Here is a 24,766-nt window from a genome sequence, read left to right as displayed (position 1 = left end):
CCACTGCACAATATTTTTTAAAGCAACTCTTTTACAATTTTGCACTACACTATAGATTATTCAATTAACACTGCATAGCTGCTTTGGATGCATACTTTTGCCTTTCTGTTGTGTCATCTTTTAGCATTTTTGGTTTATTTTTATTTTACCTCCTGCTACAGCCCTTCAAGAAAGGCTGGTGTCTCTACAGGAAGGCTTATCTAGCTTGATGTAATATATCTTCTAGTGTAACTTGAGCTGGTTTAATATTCAGACAATACTAAAGAGACAGTAAGCATGTTTTGCTAATTATCAGAAGAGACAAAATGCAACTTAAGTTCCAAAAATGTATCCTCTCGTATCTCCCTCTACAGTACTTCAATATAACTTTCATTAATTCCCTCAGTCTCAACTGCTTAAAACTGTATTCTCAAATTTTACCAGCGGCATTTAACCCACTAACTCCTCAAACCTCCTACCAAAGTTAGAATCCGTTCAATTTGATTTGTGACACCTAAAATCTCTAAAGAGACATAGGGGTCAATTTATTAATGTGCGAGCGGACATGATACGATGTAGCATATCATGTCCGCTGCACATCGATAAATGCCGACAGCATATGCTGTCGACATTTATCATTGCACCAATATCGCCCCCCTGCAGATTTGCGGCTCTCCGGAAACATGGGGTATCAAGCTTGGTACGGAGCTTGATAAATTGACCTCATAGGGGCCGATTTATCAATACGCTCATCAGACATCGCCAGACATTGCTGCCACAAATCTACATACAACAGCTTTATTTATTAAAAAGTCTGTCAAAAACATGCGAGTCAAGTACTGCGCAATGAGCATCGGACTGTTGATAAATAAGTAATTGATGTTGTGGATAGTCTGTTTTTTCCAACTTTATTTATACCATTTCATTACTATCCATGAACAAGCACATTTCTCTAAAGCTAATATTTTATTTTTCATCTGTTAATGTCCAAGAAATAGCTAGATGTATACCTGAACAAACAATAATATCTCATAGAAAGTTATTTTTTTATTTATTTGTTGTTATACAAAAATCTGATATATGATATTTTCACATAAATTAATGTGTATTTGTATAATACATGATATGCCTATCTCATGATTTTTTCTTTTTTTAAAATGATTATTAATGCTAGAATTTGTACATATATCTTTGCACATACTTGTATATATACAGTATAATTGTTATGTCAGAAATCTTCTGTCCCTAAATTCCTTTTTTTGTTCTAAACAATATTGTCTTTCCTATCTCTGTGTTTATTTATACCACTATATGTATATAGTGTAAATAAATCATTATTCTAAGCAAGAATAATTGTGAATATAACATGTAATCAGGGTATCATAAGTAATTATTTGCAATCAATAATGGATATTTTAAGAGCTGGGCCAGTTTTCTCTCTGCATCTGTGTAACCCTTCCTGATTGCAGTCTTGTTTGAAACACCACCCCTACACAGGAGTTAAAAAATGGGCTGGTTTTTTAAGATGACATTTCAAGAGAAGGAAGAAAAACACTGAAAATAGCATGACAGTAAAGAGGTGATTTTAATTTCTGCTGTATCTGAATCATGACAGTTTAATGTTAGGTAGACTATCCCTTTGAGCTATCAGCTTAAGATTATATTGAATCAAACATCATTTGATTATTAAAATCATTGTCCGAAATATTACACTGTGTGGCCTAATGTCATCATCAATGTTTATCTTTAATACTAATTTCACATATACATACTTTGAAAGTATAATACACAATGTAACAAATGGGACTTACAAGTCCTGATGAGTGACCAATGCCGCAAGTATAAAGCAATTTGATTAGTTAGTGATAGTAGAAAATGTATATTTCAATCAGATTGGCTGATTTCATTAATCATGTGATTATGCATTTACCAGTAAGAAGTTGTGGAAAACTTTACCAGTTTGTGGGTTGTTTAGGAGTTTGAGTATTGCGTCAAGTTTGGTGCGAAAAGTGTTGCATCAAATCAAACAGCTTGATTTTAAAAGCACCCCAGCCTTAATAAGAATATACAGACATTCACCTCAGCTGTACCACTGCTATGCAAACAGCTTGATTTTAAAAGCACCCCAGACTTAATAAGAATATAGAGACATTCACCTCAGCTTTACCACTGCTATGCAAACAGGTAGCCTATGGAAGCTAATGATGTAGAGTCTAACCCTGGTTCAGCAACAAATTCCATTCCTAGCCTTCCAACTAAAAAAGGCCTCTCCTTTGTGCGCTGTAATATTCGAAGCTTACTACCAAAAATCAATCAATCTCCTCACCAACTCACATAAACATCAAAAGCCATAATCACACCCTGCTCGACTGGATTCTCTCCACTTCTCCCGACCGAATCTAGGAGGCAGGTGTTCTCCCTAACAATTTCAGTGATCACTGCTTAGTGTACTGCGTGCGCAAAATAAAGGCAACTAAATCATCTCCCAAGGTTAAAATCACCAGATTCTTAAAAAAATGTAATCTTCAATCTTTTCTAATTGACATCCAGAACCTAACCTGGCACAGATTAAATTTAATCCCTGATCTAGACTCTGCAGTTGAATTATTTCAGTCTGAACTCCTACAAGTTAGGAATTTACATGCCCTGCTGCGTAAGGTGAGAGTAAAAGGAGCACACCTGAATTGGATCACAGCTGACCTCATTCAAATGTACCAGTTTCGGGATTCATTGTGGTCAAAATTCAAACATACAGGCTCTATGAACGATCACTGTGTACATAGAAAATGGTGAAATATATGCTCTAAACAAACAAAATTGGCCAAGGCCCAATATTTCTGTGAAAATCTGAACAATAACATATCAAACCCTAGAAAGTTTTGGAAACTCATAAATAACTTACAAAATCCTCCAATCCACTCCCAACCCCCCACTGTCACTGTGGACAACCATACCCTGCAACTCCCCTTAGAAGTAGCAAATGCCTTTAATAGTTATTTTTTCGGATGCTCCACCACCCTGATTGACAAACTAATAAATGACACGCATCCTGAAACTACAAATGTGGATCAGGCCCCACTAAATCATCAAAGACCCAATATAGAGAAGTTCAATTTTAAACCTGTACCCATCAATTTCATTAAGAAACACCTTAATAATCTAAAAATGAAAAACCAGTCTGGACTTGATCAAATCCCAGCACTGCTGTTGAAGCTCAGTGCGCCGGCAATTGCTAAACCAGTCACAACCCTAATTAACAAATCCTTGGTGTCTGGATACATACCCAAACTTTGGAAAAGTGCAAGAGTAGTGCCTATCCATAAAAGTGGAGAGTTAACCTTGGTTTCTAATTATCGCCCTATATCTTTGCTCCCAGTATTGTCAAAAATCTTAGAAAAATGCGTCCATACGCAATTATGTGAGTATTACCAACAATCTAACTATCTGACCCCTGATCAATCAGGTTTTTGCCCGAATCACTGCACTACAACTGCCCTCCTAAAAGTTTGCAACAACATCCAAACAGGCATGGAACAAGGAGACCTAACTGGAGCTATTTTCCTTGATTTTGCAAAGGCCTTTGACACAGTGGACCACGACATACTACTGCTCAAACTAAAAAACTCTGGTATTGCTGATTGTCCGTTAACCTGGTTTCGATCATATGTATCGGATCGATCACAATATGTCTCCATTTCTGACAGTAACTCCCTCCCTCTCCCAGTCACGTGTGGTGTACCCCAAGGCTCCATTCTCGGCCCCCTACTATTCACATTATTTATAAATGATCTACCTAATGTCTGCAAATCATCAACTGTACACATGTACGCAGATGACACGGTATGCAAACAATTCCGATCTGTCGCAGCTTGAAGCAGTGCTCCAAGACCAGTTCACAGAGGTAGAAAAGTGGATCTTGGTGGAGGTTGCCGGTGGGAGGAGCTGTGCAGTGGAACACGCTGAGTTTGGCATGGTGTCCCGAGTATAGACAGCTCTATTCTCTCTCTCCCGTGGCCATTTCTCCCGCTGTTGGTGCGGTTAGCACTCTAGGGAACAGGGCAAATTCAATCCAGCCCAGGCAGGAAATGTCCAAGTGACTATAAATGGCTTCTAGTCAGAGCCACAACTCTACTATACTATCAAGAACCTGCAAACTGAGTGTGCTAAACTAGACATCCTTACCTGTTTTGTTGAATGCGGGGAGCGCAGTATCGGAAGGTTGGTGTGACGGAGTCTCGCATTGTTGTGCCCTGCAATCTGTGAGGAGCGAGCCATTGCCCCAGGCTTGTTTGAAGACCAAGGAGAAGAAATGTGCTCGTTGAGGGGTGGTTACACCTCCTAGGGCACCTCTTGTGCAGCGAGTCTTCCTGGGTCATATTAGACTGCAATATCAAGGGCCCCGACACATTACAAAGTTGGGGTGAAGCAGCTGGAGACCTCTTGCCAATCCCGGATTAGCAACAAGGTTGAGCCTCTCCATCCACCCAATAAGGATCGGAGGTGTGTCAAGGTACTGACGTCACCCTCCACAACCTGCCGGAGTGCGTACAGCCTGATTGAGCAGCACAGGACTCGCCTAGTGTGAGGAGGAAAGCGGTTGGTAGTTTGAAAGTGCCAGACCACAGGTGAAGTAGCCTCCTAAGGACTGAGTGAGGTAGTCTGGGAGACTTATGTAAGTCATATCACTCTATTGCATCTACTTTGCCAGTTTGTCTGTGTTTACCTGCATTTGTTGAGTAGAGGAGAGGCTACCTCGCCACTATTTGAAAAAAAGAACTGGTGTCCGTATATCCAGATAAAGCTGGACACAAGAGTTGTTTGGGAAAGAAAAAAAGGAAAAAAGTGTTGTAATATCCCCCTGAAATTTCTTGCAGGTATATTGTCCTGTGGAAACTTTCAAATTTTCTGTTGAAGAGCAAGCTACAGAATTCTTAAAGAACAGAAGTGTGGTGATAAAACCTCACCTGGAAATCTTTATGAACGCTATGTATGCAGGAGAAAGAATAAAATAAAAGCTGCACTAACTTGAAAAGTAGGGGAATACCGGTCAAGTAATATGTACAGCTTATTTAAAGTAATATCATTATATTAATTAGATCATACTAATTTCTGGTATTTATGTATGAAGTATTGAGAATATCTAGCCTTTTGACTTGTTGTTTTTTTTGTTTTTTTCCTTGGTAGTTTAAAATTTCTACTCTTTGTTTTTTTCTCTTTCTTCAACTCTGCAAGAGTGGCTATTTGTATTCTTAGGCCATATAAAAGTCAATGTGCTGGTTTTTTTTTATCCTGCTTGGTGTCTAGATTTAAATAATACAGTTTAGTTGTTTTTCTATGCTCACACCAATGCATGATATTTGTACTCCTTAAGAAGGGAGGAAGTTGACACCATAAGGGAAGTAGAAGGCCCCTCTATTTTTGATATATTATTATTGGTAGAATAAGTTTAATTGTATATTTAGACCCTATATCTGACTGGTAAACGTATTGGGTATAGGACAGGCTTTATTCACTAGCAACACTATTAAAGTTTGATTTACACTACAGCTTTTTATAGTATAACATAATAAAAAAAAGAAAAAAAAAGAAAAGTGGATCTCAAAAAACAAACTCTTCCTAAACAATGACAAAACTGTCACAATGATCTTTCGAACGGTACCTAAATTACACAAATTACAAAATTCCCATCTTCGCTTCAAAACAAAATCCAATTGCACGCTGACCGCAGTCCACTCTTTTAAATACTTGGGTATGTTATTAGACCCCAATCTATCTTTTGGCCTCCACATAGAAAAACTTGCATCTAAACTTTATCCAAAACTAGGTGCCCTGTACAGAAACAAATCCTGCCTCAGCCCTACAGTTAAGGAAAAGATTGTACAGCAAATGCTGATGCCTATCATGGATTATGGGGACGTAGTATATGCACCTGCACCGCAAACTCACCTTAATAAACTAAATACGCTATATAACTCGTTCTGCCGCTTTGTGCTACAATGTAACTACAGGACCCACCATTGTGACATGCAAAAAGAACTAAACTGGCTGTCGCTGGAATCTAGACGCACCCTCCATCTTTCCTGCCTTGTGTCTAAGAGCCTTTCTGGGAAGCTCCCACCCTACCTGAGCAGAATGCTCTCCCCGGCTATTCCCACCTCCTATAACCTCTGATCCAATAACAGCACATTATTTAGCTTGCCTCAATACAAAAATAAAGCAGCTCGATCCTCCTTTTCCTACAGAGCGCCACAATTATGGAATGACCTCCCTCACACTTTAAAAACTTCCTCAAGCCTAAAATCCTTTAAGAGATCCCTCTATACATATCTCAAACCAGAATGCACCTGTCATGGTTGATTATATATTTCCTACCTGTTTTATGTTAAATGTTTGTATATATTGTGTATTATTATTATTGTTTTTGTATTTTATTGTACCCTATTGTATCAATGCAATGTCTTGTGGACGCAGGACATACTTGAAAACGAGAGAAATCTCAATGTATCCTTCCTGGTAAAATATTTTATAAATAAATAAATAATAAATAAATAAATAAATTTGATGTGAAGTGGAGAGTGGTTTTTGTATTACATGCGTTAAACATGGTGCAAATAGATTTATCCAAAAAAAGGAAATAGGCTATATTATGTAATGAATGTATTTCCTTTTTATCCCTATATCTACTAGTGCACCAAATTTGGAGCAATACTTTGCACCACATTTGGAGCAATAATATTGCCCCCTTGCTTTGTAATGAGAGACAAAGATGTAACATAATCCACAAGTATTAATGTATTTATTTAATTTTTATCCCTATATCTACTAGTGCACCAAATTTGGTGCAATACTTTGAACCAAATTTGGAGCAATAACAATAATATTGTGCCCTTGCTTTTGTAATGAGAGACAAAGATGTAACATAATCCAGTAGGGTAACATCTCCCTAATTTACTTTTATTATCTAATATGCTTCATTGTCTTGCAACATTAAACATAATAAGATTTGCTAGAAAATGACAAATGAAATAGGACTATATGTTTTTGCTTTTAGCACTATTTGCACCATTTTACTAATGAATTATTGAAAGATGAAGCCAAAATACATAAATCTAAGCTTATTATAACATTATTTTAGAAGTTTGCATTTTACATTTATTTACAGCGTGTGTCCTCTGATGCAGTTTGTGTAACGTATGTGGTGATTGAATGAACATATGAAGAAAAACAAAAACAATATATACTGTATATATATATATATATATATATATATATATATACACTGTATATATATATATATATATATATATATATATATATATATATATATATATATATATATATATATATATATATATACACACATATATATTTATATATACACACACACACACACACATATATATATATATATATATATATATATATATACACACACATTACCCAAGAGGCTGTGGGTAAAGCCCGATGTATGATCATAAATCCCCTCAGATTGCGGAGTCATCACATAAAACATATATAGCATGCACTGTAATTCCCCCATCTTTACTAATTTTTTTTTGCCTCTGTCTAGGGAGTTAAAGAGGGATGAAGCCCTCCTTGTAAACTTCGTTCCCCAAGGTTCACTTGGGGTGGATGCCAGAGGTTCAGCGGGGCGCCTTCCTTGAACCCCCCCCAGGTGGAGGCAAAAGAAATAGTGTAGATGGGGGAATTACAGAACATCGGGCTTTACCCACAGCCGCTTGGGAATCACTTTAAAGTGACTCAGAATACCTATAAAAAGCTAAATAGAAAATATCAATTGAACTTCTTTATGGATAATATTCCTCTAAACTTCCTCAGAAGCCTGTTATAATGGGATTTTAAAGGGATATGAAACCCAAAGATTTTATTTCATGATTCAGATATAGCATGGGATTTTAAACAACTTTCTAGTTTACTACTATGGTTAATTTGTTCTCTTTGTATCTTTAGTTGAAAAGCAGGAACATATGCTTAGCAGCCAGCCCATTTCTGGAGCACTATATTGCAGTGGTTTTGTAAGAATGTTATTTATTTGCAAGAGCACTAGATGGCAGCATTATTTCCTGCCAAATAGTGACCCAGATGCATACCTATGTATATTTACAACACAGAATATCATTCATATATATATATAACATTTTAATAAAGCTGTTCATAAAAAAAAAAGAAAATTTCATTTATCTTAAAAATATAAAATAGAATAGACTAGAATACTGTATTAGTGCCCCATCTTGCAGAAAGTGTGTTATTATTTATTTAAATTTTAGAAGGAAATAAAAATAAATTAAGTTTTTTTTTTTTAAAAAAAAGTATGTTGATTATATTATATTTGTTTTAATTTCTTAGTGAAAACAAGAAAATTACTTTGCAAAAAAACTTTCATTAAAGCCAGAGTTTAAGTTTTCTATCAAATGTTTAAAAGCAAGGAAATTCCTACTTTAAACTGCCTTCACTCCCCTTTGGGAACTTTGTGAGACACCATCAATGACATCACTAAATGCATTTAGCATCCACTAAGATAAAAATGCATTCTACTTTGATTACATTTTTTTTAATGCCTTCACATAAGCAAGACACAAAAAATAAGCAGAAAATAATATTTGTCCCTTGTGCTAAAGGTGGTAGAAAAAACAGATGGTTTCTTTCAAATAACCAAGCAAAAGCTCAAATCTGAAAGGCACAGTCTAGTCAGAATTAAACGTTCATGATTCAGATAGGGCATGCAATTTTAAACAACTTTCCAAATTACTTTTATTATCAAATTTGCTTTGAAGGTAGGCTCAAATTGATTTCTAAACCTCCTATCCGACACCTCCCACACAGATCCCTACCTGGTTCCTCCCAAACAGCCCTCTTCCCTCCTACCCACCCCCCCTGGTCACCACCATTTAAGGTACTGGGACAGTCTGCTAGTATGCAGTTTAAGGATTTTATTTGTTTTTTAGTAGCAGATATTCACAGAGCAGATTTTTTTTTTAACGATCAATAAAGAAGAACCCAAAGCAAAACAAACTTACAAACAAAAAGACAACAAACATCTTCAGTCTGCAGAATATCTCTAATCCCAAAAACACAAACTCCATACTCACACTTTTTTTTAGATTCTTAGATGTTTCTGCAAAATGGAAGATTCCAAGCCTTATGCCTGTTTCAAGCTGCTTAGCGCCAATACTATATGCCCAGACCTGTAAGCTTCCTTGTCAGTATTCACTTCCATATATCCCAGTCCAGATACCCGGTGTCAGAACCACTACAAAACTTAGTGATCCTTAATGTATAGCACCAGTCATGCAATGGTTATCCTGGTTAATGTGATGTTTTGTGACAATAGGGTTAACAACTATAGTATATAGCCAGAGCTAACCCCCTTGTCTTTTTATAGCCAAAAAGTAAATTCAAAGTACACACTGGTGCATCTGAAATATGGTAGTAGTTTGGCAGCAAGTGGCTGTTATAAATTAGATTTGTCTGTATTGCGTTGCTACTAATATACAGAGAAAAATATATTACTCATCAATACACACTGCAACTAATTTAGGAGGTTAGAGCAAACAGTTAGCGTTTAGTACAGTTAGAGTAGAAACGTCTCTAATACAAATGGTTAGGTGAACACTGAGCAGATGCGTGATACTGAGTATGCAAATAAGTATTACTGAGATATAACATTCAACTCGACCCAGAGCTGTGTGACATACAGCCTGTTTGCAGCGTGTCCTGGAAGTCACTGGGACGGAGCAGGAGTTGTAAACAATCGTCCAGTTGCAATGCCTGACTAGCGTGAAGTGAGATACTGTGAGAGAGATTCCTTGGCTGTAGCTGATGACGTCAGGTACGCTCCGCTAAGCGTGAAGCAAGGAAGGCAGTAGTTCCTGATACTCTGGGTTCAAGAAGGTAGGCGGATAACTCGGCAAGGATAGTATAGATCTCCAAGGCTGGTGAAAGCTTCGGTTCTACAGAACGGGTAAACTTCAATAATCCAGCAATAAGTACTGGAGGGAGGAGCCTTTTACAGTGATGTGAGTAGGTATAACTTAATGGAACAGGCATGATGGAATTATATGGGAGCAATACAAGAGACACCTGACACCTGGGGAGGCCCAAAAAAGAGAAATACGAGTGCGGCCATTCTCAAGCTTGTTGGTTCAACATATATTTATCTTCATTATTTTTATACAACTTTAACTAACCCAGTTATATGATGAATGATATAGGAATGTACCATAAATTTCTGAAATATATGAAGAATGTCACAAAACAAAAGCCTTTGAGAACCACTGCCATAAGGTTGGTCAGCGTATTTATACTTTAGGACATTAGATCAAGCTTTAGATTTTTAAGATGGTGGTTTATGTCTCAAGTCATAGAAAAATTATATTACAAAGTTTTTGATTTTCTTCAAACTGATTTTAAGCCAATGGAATTGTGATGCTATGAGATTTTGGATATTTAAAGGGATATGAAACCCCAACATATTCTTTTGTGATTCAGACAGAGCATACACTTTTAAAAAAAGTTTCCAATTTTCTTGTATTATCAATTTATTTTTCTGTTCATATGATATTCTGTGTTGAAGAGATACCTAGTCAGCATTTGGAATGCTATCTATTTGCATCTCTTGCAAATAGATAACATTCTTGCAAAACTGCTGTCATATAATGCTCCAGACATGGTCCGGTTCCTAAGCATACATCCCTGCTTTTAAACAGAAGATACCAAGAGAATGAAGAAAAATTGATAATAGAAGTAAATAAGAAAGTTGTTTAAACTTGCAAGCTGTAGCTGAATACTCAATGAAAAATTTGGGGTTTCATATCCCTTTAAGCAATGCTTTATCTAGATGTAAGATGCCCCTATAAAGTTTTAAAAATGATCTTTACTTTTTTCAAAACACAAACAATATTCTTATGTATTGTATCTCTGCCTCGCTAGCCCACTGCGCTTTTCTGCTTTTTGTTCAGGGAAAAACAGCCAATCACAGGCCATATTGCCCCCCCCCCCACACACACACACACAAAGTTATACTGAATGGAAGCACACTCTCTCACTGGCAAGGGTGTTTCACTGCTGTCACAAATGCTCAACTCATACTCACAGATGAGTGGCTTCAGACAGAGCAACCTTTTTGCAACAAGCTAAGAAGGTTCTTAAACCAAGTAGGGTTTGTTTGTCTTGTGATGTCACAGCTCAGGGTCATTCTCAAAAGTCCCTCTGAGAACATCATCAGCCTCCTCAGAATTTATCAAGGAATTAGTCTTAGTTTTTATCATGAAAGAGATGTAGGAGAGAATTGGGGGAGGATAAGTAACAGGCAGAGAGAGTTATGGTCCTGATATGACCTAGAAGCTAAAAGGCAATCACTCTTTCACAAGGTCCTAGTGCTGCTGTCACAAACATATTAAATATAATATAATATGTCTTCCCCTAACAGCAACCAAATCACATAAGCTAAATATATGGACAAGGAGGAAGTTTAAATATTGTCGTTTGTATAACCTTGGTAAAGTAAAAAAGGTTTTATTAAGAAATATAAGAAAATATGCAAACTATATTCGTATTCTCATTTTGCATAAAGTAGAATGGTCTTTAATTCTTCTCTATGATCTTCTTTTGAATGAATTTGCAAGCTCTGTTTTATTAAAGGGACTCTGTAGTCAGAAAACAAAATACACTGTTTGAAAAAAAGTATAATTTAAGGGATAGTTTTGCATAACCCACACTGTTATATTAATATACTTTTTAACTCTGTATTTACCTTGTATCTATGCCTCTGCAGACTGCCCATTTATTTCAGTTCTTTTGGCAGACTTGCATTTTAGCCAATCAGTGCTGACTCCTAAGTAACTCAACGGGAGTGAGCACAATGGTATCTATATGGCACGTATTAACTAGCATCGTCTAGCTGTAAAAAACTGTCAAAACTCACACACACAAAAATGAAGCAGAAGCTGCCTCCCTTCCCTAATAGACATGATCTGTAATTGATTACAATTCCTGCACAGTCTGGGTTACCTGGCAACAAACTAGTCTCTAGGGCAACTGAAACTGAAACTTACACTGCACTCTGACAAATTGCCTTAGCTACCTAAACTGACTTAAAGGGACAGTCTACACCAGAATTTTTATTGTTTAAAAAGACAGATAATCCCTTTGTTACCCATTCCCCAGTTTTGCATAACCGACACAGTTATATTAATATATGTTTTACTTCTGTGATTACCTAGTATCTAAGTTTCTGAAGACTGCCCCCTTATCTCAGTGCTTTGACAGACATTCAGTTTAGCCAATCGGGGCAGACTCCTAAATAACTCCACGGGAGTGAGCACAATGGTATCTATATGACACACATGAACTATTACTGTATAACTGTGAAAAACTTTCAAAATGCTCTGAGCTAAGAGGCGGGGTTTCAATGGTTTATAAATCTGTTTGAACCTACCTAGGTTTAGATTTTCAAAAATACCACCAAGGGAACAAAGCAAATTTAATGATAAAAGTCAATTGGAAAGTTGTTTAAAATTGGATGCCCTATCTGAATCATAAAGGTTTAATTTTGACTAGACTGTCCCTTTAACCTGATGATTATCTTATTTCTGCTAAAGTAAGACAGAAAACTACTGCCTTCTTTGGTGCACACAATATACTGTGGACAGCTAGTACTGCCACAGCCTGGTTGTGCCTGTTAGCTGAATAGGCAAGTTCACTCCCAATTTTAACAAATTTAGCTGCAAAACAATGTAATACATATATATTACAAATGTACTGTCATTCTTTTTTTCAAATATTGTATTTTGTTTTCTGACTAAAGTGTCCCTTTAAATAGCACATATTTTTGACACTCATTAAAGGGCCAGTAAAACTAAAAAATAATGTTATATAATTCTGCACATAGTGAGTGCTAGCTTTATACAACCTAATATATCCGGTAAACTTTAAAAAAAAACAGGGTTTTCCAGTCCCGCCCTCTGTGCTCTACTGAGCGGGTCTGGTTTTCCCTCAGAGCGCATTTGGCCAGCTGTCTAGTAACAGCCCGGCCCGACAGTGCCATTACACTTAATGCAGCTCGCTCCTGCTCCAGCAACACTACTGTATGAATGTGTGTTTATAAAATGGTAGTATGTGATAGTATGCATCGTATCTCTCCTGTATACATCGGTTGTCATGGTAACCGGCTGACAAACAACTGAAGATCAGTTGAAGTAACGAGAAGGCACAATACATGCACTTTGGAGTGTGCTTTCTTGGCTTCGTTCTATACTTGTTTTTGCTGCACTCAGGGTTGTTGTACACGGACATCAGGAGAGTGCACACTGTCTAAATATCTCTCTTTCTCTCTCTCTCTCTCTCTCTCTCTCTCTCTCTCTCTCTCTCTATATATATATATATATATATATATATATATATATATATATATCTTTAGTGTATCTTTAAACATTCAGGACCGGGTATTAAAATAATGAGAAGAAGGGATAATTATTTAACTATAAAATGCTTTATGCTCTGTATGTATATATATATATATATATATATATATATATATATATATATATATATATATATCTACACACACATGATCTATTATGTTATGCATTTTTTATATTTCATAGTTTCCCAAATAAATTAGCTAGTCAGAATGGCACAGTTTGATTTGTTCTATCTTAAAGGATTTCAAAACGTAAGAGAATGTACACATAAAAAGGGGATATATTACCACAAAACCTCATAATGGATCCATATGGTGTAAGACAACTCCCCCTGACATTTTTATTAAGGTTATGTATATGACTGTTCATCTTCATTCAAATGGTGCTAATTGCTGTCTTGTGGACCAGTTGCTACTGTGTACAGAGATCACATGCTACTCCTGACATTGCCATAGCCTTGGGCGCTGATGATCCGTTTGGCTGTCTACTGATGAGAACCTTCTGGTGCTAGAGAAACAGCTGGGAAAATTCTACTTTTTAAAAGCTTATCTTGTTGATACTGCATCTGAGTTATTAAAGAGAGTGACAGATAAACAAAAAGAACAAACCCATTGTGGGGAAGGTGAAAAGACAATAAGAAGTCTAAATGTGTTTGTGAATTGGTCCCTTGGCTTAGATATAACAGACATAATTAGCATTGATATTGGCCAACAGAGTTTTAGCCTACTGAAGGAATTTACCAGATGTGGACAGTACAATAAGCGTAAAAAATGTGGGTGAACTTTTAATGCAGACAGCTGGTTAAGTGCTGGAAGGGTTAACAAGTGCTTGGAAAAGATTCTATTTTTATTTGGCATTCTTATTTGTTTCTGCTTTTTTAATTCAATGCATAACATGTGTACTTATACTGAGAACAAGATTTATTTATTTTTGGGGGAACTGAAATACAAAAAAAATGCAGTATTTATACACAAAAAGCAAATATCGACTATAGCTCTTTTTGTAATCTAAAGTGACAAATTACATAATGAATGACCATCATTTAATTCTTACCATTTTTGTTGCTATTTGTTTGACTGACATTTAGATTAAAATAAAAATGTCTCCTATTTTTATTTTTTTATTTAGGTTCTTAGAATCATTGAGTCAAATTTTATTTGGCTTCCTAATCACAAGCAATTTATGTCTCAAAACCTTTACTTGAATAATATGTTCAGATAATAAACAAATTGGTGAACGCACAAATCACATGCACAAGCAATCTGTGAATAAATAGCAAATTTAAACATTATTTTGCTATTGTTCTGTGGAAGAGTTACTAAATTCATATTAAATGTCATTTTTTTTTGTTAACAAACAAATCAATTATATGCCTAGTATTAATCTTTGGTTTTACTAGAGCTTATTAATGCCATGATTGGGGTTCTCATCAGAACATGTTTTTACTAACAGTAAACTGTTATACCTGTTTAGAATATTTCAAAAAGTAAAGTATATTGTGACAATGTCTTTCCAAATATGCTTTTAAGCAGGGCTTAACTAATCCATTGTGCTCTATGGTGACTTAAAGGGATAGGAATGTACAAATGAAACTTGCATGATTCAACATAGAGCATGTCATTTTAAGGCACTTTTAAATTAACTTTTATTTTCAAATGTGCTTTGTTCTCTTGGTATGCCTTGTTAATAAAGAATACGCACATATCCTACACTAGTGGAAGCTGCTGCTAATTAGCGCCTGCACACATTTGTCTCTTGTGATTGGCTAACTAGATGTGTTCATCTTGCTGCCAGTTGTGCAATGCTGTTCCTTTAGCAAAGGATAACAAGAGAACAAAACAAATTTGATAATGAAACTAAATTGGAAAGTTGTTTAAAATCGTATGTTCTATCTAAATCATGAAATAAAATGTTGGGGTTTCCTATTCTTTTAAAGGGACATGTTATCCATGTGCTAAATTACTTGAAAAAGATGCAGCAAATCTGTTAGAAAGCTGACTAGAAAATATCACATGAACATCTCTATGTAAAAAAAGAAAATATTTACCAAATATTTTCTACATCGCACCAGAGTTAGTGCTCTGTAAGCAATAATCCTTCATCTACTGTCACCTGCATGGTGAAAAATAAATAGCTAATCAGCATTATTGTGATTTCCCCATAATCTCACAAGATTTCATAATAAATATCCTTAAACCCATTTCAAGCATCCTGATTGGTTGCTTAAAGTACCTTTACAATGGGATGTGGCCAATGATGAAGTTTTGAGGTAAAATATCTTATCTTTTTACAAATAGATGTTCATGTGATATCTTTTAGAGATATGCGGCATCACTTTCAAATAATTCAGCATGTGACCATAACTTTAAATTATTGACCTAGCACCATTGAAATGTGAGCTCTAGATATACTGTCATACTGCCTACTTTTTTTAACCACTGACCTCTTCTTCTAGGAAGTGATCACACCTAGGTTTTTTTCTAGATTAAAAACATATTTGTCAAGACCTTTTTCTTAGGGGCTTCCTCACTTTCTCTCTACAAATATACCAACCCTAATTCTTGGGGACTTCAACATTCCCATTGGCAACCCGTCTGCCCCTGCTGCCTCTAAACTTATTTTACTCACATCCTCCTTCAGTCTCTCACAATCCACCCTATTCCCTACCCACTGTGATGGACACTCCATCAACCTGGTATTTTCCTACCGCTGTTCTATATCTGACCTCACCTGTCACCCTTTTCCCATTTCAGACCATCACCTGCTCACCTATAATATTAATACAACAGCTAAATCCACTCCTCCCATCCTGCCCCCACACCTGTAGAAATCTACATGCTGTGGATCTGCTCCAATTTTCAAAAATCATTCAAGATCTCCTCCCTCACACTTCCACTATTACCTTCCATGATCTCGCAACAGCCCACTATAACAAAACTCTCTCCTCTGCACTAGACACACTTGCCCCTCCCCAGCTGCGCAAAACATCACGCCTTCAGTTGCAGCCCTGGCACTCTCATCAAACACACTATTTGCAAAAATGCTCCTGTACTGCTGAGTGTGTCTGGAGGAAAACTCACTCTGAACCTGATTTCATACACTATAAGTTTATTCTTCATTCATACACCTCTGCCCTTCACTTAGCCAAGCAAACCTACTTCTCTTCTCTCATATCTACTCTTTACTCAAACCCTAAACGACCCTTCTCCACCTTTTACTCTCTCCTTTACCCACCTGCTCTACCACCCCCGTCTATCTTTAGTGCTCAAGACCTGGCAGACTACTTTTTAAACAAAACACATACTATCCAAAGCAACATCCCAACACCAACCTGCAATATTCCATCAACAGGCCCAGTTACTCCCTCTGCCACCCTCTGCATCTTCCATCCAGCCACTGAGAATAAAGTTTCTTCCTTACTATCTTCCTCACGCCTCACTACCTTCCCGCTCGACCCTATCCCTTCCCATCTAATACCCTCCCTATCTTCCACCCTCACTCCTGCTCTTACCCACATCTTCAACCTATCTCTCTCTACCGGCTCATTCCCATCTTCTTTCAAACACGCAAAAGTCCCTCCCATACTCAAAAAACCCTCCCTCAACCCTAATTCCCCTGACCGCCCCATATCACTGCTTCCACTAACATCAAAACTCCTTGAAAAACTAGTTTACAATCGTCTAACCCACTTCCTGTCTGCCAACTCCTTACTTTACCCCTTGCAATCCGGATTCCGTCCGTAACACTCAACTGAGACTGCCCTTACCAAGGTTACTTCTCTCTGCTAAAAATATTGGCCACTACTCTATACTCATCTTACTTGACCTCTCAGCTGTCTTTGACACAGTTGATCACCCCCTCCTCCTACAAACCCTTTTGGCCTCTGTGACTCTGCTCTTTTCTGGATTCACTCCTATCTTTCTCACAGGTCTTTTTCTGTGTCATTTGCCAGCGACTCCTCCTCTCTCATGCCTCTGTCTGTTGGAGTACCTCAAGGATCTGTTCTGGGTCCTCTACTCTTCTCCATTTATACTTCTTTGCTGGGTAAACTTATCAACAGTTATGGCTTGAAATATTACTTTTATGCTGATGACACCCAGATCTACCTCTCCACCCCTGCTGTCTCTTCCTCTGTCCTTTGTCATGTCAGCGACTGCTTATTTGGTATTTCTTCCTGGATGGCCTCTCACCACCTAAAGATTAACATGTCCAAGACTGAGCTCCTTCTTATCCCCCCCTCAAGCTCTACGCCAACTTGTGACTTCTTTATCCCTGTTGACGGCATCACCATTTCCCCATTGTCCCAAGTCCGCTGCCTCTGAGTTACACTTGACTCAAATCTAACCTTTGTCCCCCATATCCAATCACTTTATACATCCTGCCGCAACCATCTACGCAATATTTCAAAGATTCAACCTTTTCTGTGTGCTAACACCACAAAGTAAATAATCCACTCCCTTGTTATTTCCCGACTTGACTACTGCAATAACCTACTTAAAGGCCTTCCTCTTTCCCGCCTCTCCCTCCTTCAATCCATCCTAAATGCCTCTGCCAGGCTGATCCACCTTTCCTGTTGCTCTGTATCTGCTGCACCTCTCTGTGAGTCCCTTCATTTGCTTCCCATTCACAGCAGAATTAAATTCAAAATTCTCACCCTTGCATACAAAGTGCTCACCAACACCGCTCCCCTCTTCCTATCCTCTCTAATCAACAAGTATACTCCAGCCCGCCCACTAAGATCCAACAATGACCTGCTCCTTGCATCTGCGATTATCACCTCTTTTCATGCTAGACTGCAGGACTTCTGCCGAGCAGCACCTACCCTCTGGAACACTCTCCCTCGTGCTGTCAGGCATTGCCCTAATCTTTCTTCCTTTAAATGCTCTCTGAAGACTTTTCTGTTCAGATAAGCCTACCACCCAACTCAATTTCTCTTACCTAACAACATTTCCCTCATCAAACTCTGCATTAACATATTTCTCAATCTTGCAGTCCTCACCTCCTGTTTCTCAACCTCCTACCCTTCTAGATTGTTAATTCCCAATGGGAATAGGGCCCTCAATTCCTCCTGTATGTGTTTGTAATTTTTTTCCTGTATTACAAGTTTTATATTATTGTTTTATTTAAATTAACTGTATCCATGGATAGCGCTGCGGAATATGATGGCGCTTCATAAATAAAGTATAATAATAATAATAAAATAAATAATAACAGTCTACTTGAAAATTATTGTTCTTTAAATTTCCAAGTAGACTGTCCCTTTAACATAAAAGGGACAATTCTTAGATAATAAATTATTACTGTACATTCATCTTTAGGTGCACATTAAAATAGATCAAGTAAGGAATTAACATCCATGAAGGGGCAGTAGCAGGCAAATTCCACCCAAACATACACAATTGTGCTCTTTATATACAAATACACATGTATATTAGCATTACTATAAATCAACATTATTATTGCCTGGGCATATTTTTATTTAATTTTTGATTCTCTTCCAAGAAATATTTCTGCAGCCTCCCATGTTACCATGTACATAGAATATGGGCGTATTATGGCCTAGGCCAACAAGGCACGTGCCTAGGGCGGCACAAAATCTAAATACGCCACTTGTATAGAGGCATTGGGCTAGATTCATGGATACTTGTTAGGCTGTTGAGGAGTATGTTTGAAATCAGAGGCTCTCGTCACCTTTTTTTCTATCCGTTAGTTAGTGGATGTTCCTCTTATTAACATATTTAGGGCTAGATTACAAATGGAATGCTAATTTATTGCGTGCCCAAACGAGTACATTTGCAACTATTGGATAAACCTGGATTCATCACACAAAAAAGGTGTGAGTTGTGGGAGGAGGAACCGCGCAATGTTTATCTACACTAAGGGGAATATTTATTAAAGGCCTGTCCGACATGATCCGATCAGCGGATCATGTCCGACAGACCTCGCTAAATGCAGCTGGTGCAATGCCGCCCCCTGCAGATTCGCAGCCAATTGGCCGCCAGCAGGGAGTTGTCAATTAACCTGATCGTACTCGATCGGGTTGATTTGTGGCGATGTCTGTCCACCTCCTCAGAGCAGATGGACAGGATATGGAGCAGCGGTCTTCAGACCGCTGCTCCATAACTTGTGTTTCTGGCGAGTCAGAAGGCTCACCAGAAACACGGGGCTTCAAGTTCCATATGGAGCTTGATAGATAGGCCCCTAAATGTGAATTATTTTAAAAATGGAGCATCAACATCTATTTTTATGAATGAAAGTGCCCCTCATTTAATGAGTAATTACAAATATTGTTGATGGAATCACAAAAGTTTACAATCACTTTAAAGGGATAGTAAACACCAAAAATGTTATTGTTTAAAAAGATAGATAATTCCTTTTATTTAGCATTCCCCAATTTTGAATAACCAACACTGTTATAGAAATATACTTTTATCTCGGTAATTACCTTGTATCTAAGCTTTTGCTGACTGCCTCCTTTCTCAGATCTTTTGACAGACTTGCATTTCAGGTAATTAGTGCTGACTCTTAAATAACTTCACGTGCATGAGCACAATGTTATTTATATGAAGCACATGAACTAATGCCCTCTAGCTGTAAGATAATGTCAAATGCATTCATTTAAGAGGCGGCCTTCAAGGGCTTAGAAATTAGCATATGAGCCTCCCTAGGTTTAGCATTCAACTAAGAATAACAAGAGTACAAAACAAATTTGATGATAAAAGTAAATCAGATAATTGTTTAAAATGACATGCCCTGTCAGTATATAGCAGGGCTATTATACAATTTATTTATTATTATTCTTTAAAATAAAACCCCAATTTATATATATATACGAAACAATTGAAATGAATAATTATTCCTAATTCTTTTGATTAGTTAAAATTTATAAACACATTGAATTATATATATAGAAACTAGATTATGAATCAATCATACACATATGCTGTTATAATATTCTTACAAAGATCATAAAAAAATATCTTTAAAATTAACCTTACTCACAATGAATCACATTAAAATACCACAATAAAATACCAGGATATGGACCGCTAACTTCACAGTGTTTAGATAAACAATATACCAAGATACTTCACACAATTTTTACTGTAAGATAAATTTCAGACAAGTATAATTAAGTTATTTGGGCCACAAATGATTCTATATAACTTCAATTAATAACACCAGAGATTGTATATATTATTAATGCAAACAGCCAATTTATATGCCAATATGTCTGACCTGAAATAGTTTCTTATGTAGCTACAATAAGGGAAATTCTAAATATAAATATATATATATATATATATAGTGCAATAACTGTAATTCATTTATGATATTAAAATATAAAATTCTTTCTAAACATTCCTATGAGGAAATAAAATTTATGTCTACACCTAACACCGTAACATGAACCCCGAGTCTAAACACCCCTAATCTTACACTTATTAACCCCTAATCTGCCGCTCAGGACACCGTCGCCATCTACATTATACTTATAAACCCCTAATCTGCTGCCCTCAACATCGCCGAACCCTATATTATATTTATTAACCCCTACTCTGCCACCCCCAATGTCGCCGCCACCTACCTACACTTATTAACCCCTAATCTGCCGCCGCCAATGTCGTTGCCACTATAATAAACATATTAACCCCTAAACCGCCACACTCCCGCCTTGCAAACATTAGTTAAATATTATTAACCCCTAATCTGCCATCCCTAACATCGCCGCCACCTACCTAAATGTATTAACCCCTAATCTGCTACCCCAACGTCGCTGCCACTATATTAAAGTTATTAACCCCTAAACCTAAGTCTAACTTTAAACCTAACACCCCCTAACTTAAATATAATTTAAATAAATCGAAATAAATATTCCTATCATTAACTAAATTATTCCTATTTAAAACTAAATACTTACCTGTAAAATAAACCCTAAGCTAGCTACAATATAACTAATAGTTACATTGTAGCTATTTTAGGATTTTTTTTTTTTACAGGCAAGTTTGTATTTATTTTAACTAGATAGAATAGTTACTAAATAGTTATTAACTATTTAATAACTAACTAGTTAAAATAAAGATATTCTATCAGCCAATCGGAATTAAGGTTGAAAAAATCCTATTGGCTGATGCAATCAGTCAAGAGGATTGAAGTTCAATCCTATTGGCTGATCCTATCAGCCAATAGGATTAAGCTCGCATTCTATTGGCTGATTGGAACAGCCAATAGATTGCAAGCTCAATCCTATTGGCTGATCCAATCAACCAATAGGATTGAGCTTGCAATCTATTGGCTGTTCCAATCAGCCAATAGAATGCGAGCTTAATCCTATTGGCTGATAGGATCAGCCAATAGGATTGAACTTCAATCCTCTTGACTGATTGCATCAGCCAATAGGATTTTTTCAACCTTAATTCCGATTGGCTGATGAATTCTATCAGCCAATCGTAATCTAAGGGAAGCCATCTTGGATGACGTCACTTAAAGGTACCTTCATTCTGTTTTAGTTGCCGGAAGAAGAGGATGCTCCACGTCGGATGTCTTGAAGATGGAGCCGCTCCGCGCCGGATCGATGAAGATAGAAGATGCAGTCTGGATGAAGACTTCTGCAAGTCTGGAGGACCACTTCTGCCCAGCTTGGATGAAGACTTCTGCCCGTCTCGAGGACCACTTTGCCCGGCTTGGATGAAGACGTCTCCTGGTAAGTCGATCTTCAGGGGGTTAGTGTTAGGTTTTTTTAAGGGTATATTGGGTGGGTTTATTTTTTAGATTAGGGGTTTGGGCTTGCAAAAGGGCTAACTGCTCAGGGCAATGGGGAGCTTAGGATTTTTTAGCTAGTATTTTATTTGGGGGGTTGGTTGTGTGGGTGGTGGGTTTTACTGTTGGGGGGTTTGTTTGTATTTTTTTTTACAGGTTAAATAGCTGATAACTTTGGGGCAATGCCCCGCAAAGGGCCATTTTAAGGGCTATTGGTAGTTTAGTTTAGGCTAGGGGTTTTTTTTATTTTGTTTTTTTTTATTTTATTTTAATAGGGCTATTAGATTAGGTGTAATTAGTTTAAATTTCTGTAGTTTGTTTATTATTTTCTGTAATTTAGTGTTTGTTTGTTTTTTGTACTTTAGATAATTTAATTTGGGTAATTGTATTTAATTTAGTTAATTTATTTAATTTAGTTAATTTATTTAATTATAGTGTAGTGTTAGGTGTAATTGTAACTTAGGTTAGGTTTTATTTTACAGGTACTTTTGTATTTATTTTAGCTAGGTAGTTATTAAATAGTTAATTAGTTAATAACTATTTTGTAACTATTCTACCTAGTTAAAATAAATACAAACTTGCCTGTATTATTGTAATTATATTTAAGTTAGGGGGTGTTAGGATTAGGGTTAGACTTAGATTTAGGGGTTAATAACTTTAATATAAAGGCGGTGATGTTGGGGGCGGCAGATTAGGGGTTAATAAATGTAGGTAGGTGACGGCGATGTTAGGGACAGCAGATTAGGGGTTAATAATATTTAACTAGTGTTTGCGAAGCGGGAGTACAGCTGTTTAGGGGTTAATATATTTATTATAGTGGCGGTGATGTCCGGTTCGGCAGATTAGGGGTTAAACTTTTTCTTTTAGTGTTTGCGATGTGGGAGGGCCTCGGTTTAGGGGTTAATAGGTAGTTTATGGGTGTTAGTGTACTTTTTAGCACTTTAGTTAAGAGTTTTATGCTACGGCGTTGTAGTATAAAACTCTTAACTACTGACTTTAAAATGCGGTACCAGGCTTGACAGGAGAGGGTCTACCGCTTACTTTTTGGCAGACTTGTAATACCGGCGCTATGCAAGTCCCATTGAAAAAAGAGGATACGCAATTTACGTAAGTGGATTTGCGGTATTTCCAAGTCTGGCCAAAAAAGTGAGCGGTACACCTGTACCTGCAAGACTCGTAATACCAGCGGGTTTTATAAAGCCTAACGCAAAACTCTAGCCATGTGTTCGCACACTGGTCTCTCTATAAGCAAAAATTGCAGCAAGCAGGATTGCAACAGTTACCAAATAAAGGCCCAGATTACGAGTTTTGCGTTAGAGGCTATGCGTTAGAGCAGTTTTCCCTCACCGCTCACTTACCTAAAGCGCTGGTATTACGAGTTTTTAGAAACCCGTCGTTAAAAGACAAGAAGTGAGCATTGAGCAAAATTTTGCTCATTACCGCACTCCAATACCAGCGCTGCTTAAGTCAGCAGTGAGCTGGTGTAACGTGCTCGTGCACGATTTCCCCATAGGAATCAACTGGGAGAGCCGGCAAACACCTGCAAAAAAAGCAGCGTAAAACTCCTTAACGCAGCCCCATTGATTCCTATGGGGAAATACATTTTATGTCTACACCTAACACCCTAACATGAACCCCGAGTCTAAACACCCCTAATCTTACACTTATTAACCCCTAATCTGCCGTCCCCGACATTGCTGACACCTACATTATAATTATTAACCCTAATCTGCCGCTCCGGACACCGCCGCCACCTACATTATACTTATGAACCCCTAATCTGCTGCCCCCAACATCGCTGAACCCTAAATTATATTTATTCACCCTTACTCTGCAGCCCCCAATGTCGCCACCACCTTCCTACACTTATTAACCCCTAATCTGCCACCCCCAATGTTGCTGCCACTATAATAAACATATTAACTTCTAAACCGCCGCACTCCCGCCTCACAAACATTAGTTAAATATTATTAACCCCTAATCTGCCGGCCCTAACATTGCCGCCACCTACCTACATTTATTAACCCCTAATCTGCCGTCCCCAACGTCGCCCCCACTATATTATAGTTATTAACCCCTAAACCTAAGTCTAACCCTAAACCTAACACCCCTAACTTAAATATAATTAAAAGAAATCAAAATAAATATTCCTATAATTAACTAAATAATTCCTATTTAAAACTAAATACCTGTAAAATAAACTGTAAGCTAGCTACAATATAACTAATAGTTACATTGTAGCTAGCTTAGGATTTATTTTTATTTTACAGGCAAGTTTGTATTTATTTTAACTAGGTAGAATAGTTATTAAATAGTTTAATAACTACCTAGCTAAAATAAATACAAAAGTACCTGTAAAATAAAACCTAACCTAAGTTACAATTACACCTAACACTACACTATAATTAAATAAATTAAATACATTTAAATAAATTACATACAATTACCTAAATTAAATTAAATTATCTAAAGTACAAAAACAAACACTAAATTACAGAAAATAATTAACAAATTACAGAAATTTTAACTAATTACACCTAATCTAATAGCCCTATTAAAATAAAAAAAGCCCCCCCAAATTAAAA

This window comes from Bombina bombina, chromosome 4 (assembly GCF_027579735.1).
Source record: "Bombina bombina isolate aBomBom1 chromosome 4, aBomBom1.pri, whole genome shotgun sequence".
In the NCBI taxonomy this organism is placed as follows: Eukaryota; Metazoa; Chordata; class Amphibia; order Anura; family Bombinatoridae; genus Bombina; species Bombina bombina.
Note: the sequence above shows the minus strand (reverse complement) of the source record.